Genomic DNA, 1,459 nt, shown 5'->3' on the forward strand with positions numbered 1-1,459 from the left:
CAGCTCCTGCTGGAGCCCCAGAGTTCAGCCGAGTGCTGGCCACACACCTTAGACACCTAGAAAAAGCTTGTGGAATAAGAGTCCCCACCGAGTAAAAGTCTGTGGTTTGTTTACAGGTGCAGGCAGTCCAAGAGTTTCCAGGCCTACTTACAGTCAGCCCAGGACACAGGCAAGACCTGGTTTGACTTAAGCCCCTCTTAGATGTTCTGGGCTCCCACTTCCCCTCCACCCTGGTCTAAGTAAGGCTGGGAGCAGCAAAGGGCGCTCATTGAGCTGCCCAAGGAGAATATGCCACCATTCTCCAGCCCCTTTCCCTACAAGAACCAGAGGCTTCAGGCTAAAGAGTTTAAACCTGAAATGAGCCAGATAATTGCCCCAATTCTCTGCTGTTTATTGAAGAGGTAGTTACAGGCCAAGGGGTTTGAGGGGCCTCACTTTCATGGACATTGCTCCAAGTCAAAAGAATCCATTATACATATACAGGCGGAGACACACACCCTAAACCTAGACTGGTCCTCAGAACAAAGCAAGCCTCCTGCTCCATCCTCCTCCTCTTCCTGGTCATCAATAGCTGTTACTGCTTACTAAAGGCTCCCCGCACACCAGGCATTGTGCTAAATCCTGGGCACACCGTATGCCAATGAATCCTTATAGCAGCTCTAAGAGTTAAGACTTACATTTTGCAAAAGCCAAAACTGAGAGTTATTTTGAAGAGCCTATGTGTGTGCGTGGGGGGCGCATGTATGTTCAATATGACTGATGTGATACTGGCAGCTCCAAATGCTCAGATAGGATAACTGGAACGGAGACAAAACAAAACTGAAAATGAAAAACAAAAATCTTAAGTTTTAAAAACAGAATGCTTTAATAGAGTGCAGCTCGTTTCTCGTGCCCTAACGTGAACGAACAAAGAAATGATGCAATTAGCTGGCTAATTCAAAAGCCCCAAATGCTTTCCCTTGAAACGGGCGGATAATGAGGCCGGCAGAATGTTCGCAGTTGAATCCGCCTGATGTTGCTTGATTTTTTTTTTTCCATTCGCGAACTTTGGCGAATCCATTGGGCCATGAGACGCACAGACGTCCGACCGCAGGGATGCGCGCGCGCGCGTGCACAGAACAAGGCCGGGAATGCTGACACACACAGACCGGCCTCTCGGCGGCTTCCAGGGTCCTTTATGACGCAGCCTGGGGACTGAGAACGGCGTTTGCAGCCGGAACTTCCTCCTGAGGCCGGGCACGGCGCAGCTGCTCCAGATGTGCGCTCCCTAATTAGAGCGTCGCTGCCAGGCTGGGGCCGTGCGTCTCGCGGGTCTCTGACACTGGCCCAGTGAGTCGGAGTCCGCGCTGTCGCTGTCCTAGCGCCTTCCCTTTGCTGACCCCGTCTCGGTGGCCCCTCGCTTCTCTTTTTCCGTCTGTCCCCCTCTCCTGTCACCCCAGACCCCCGTCGCAGGGTATTC

The sequence above is a fragment of the Echinops telfairi genome, unplaced genomic scaffold (assembly GCF_000313985.2).
Source record: "Echinops telfairi isolate 266 unplaced genomic scaffold, ASM31398v2 ScPeMD7_7458;HRSCAF=8496, whole genome shotgun sequence".
Classification (NCBI taxonomy): Eukaryota; Metazoa; Chordata; class Mammalia; order Afrosoricida; family Tenrecidae; genus Echinops; species Echinops telfairi.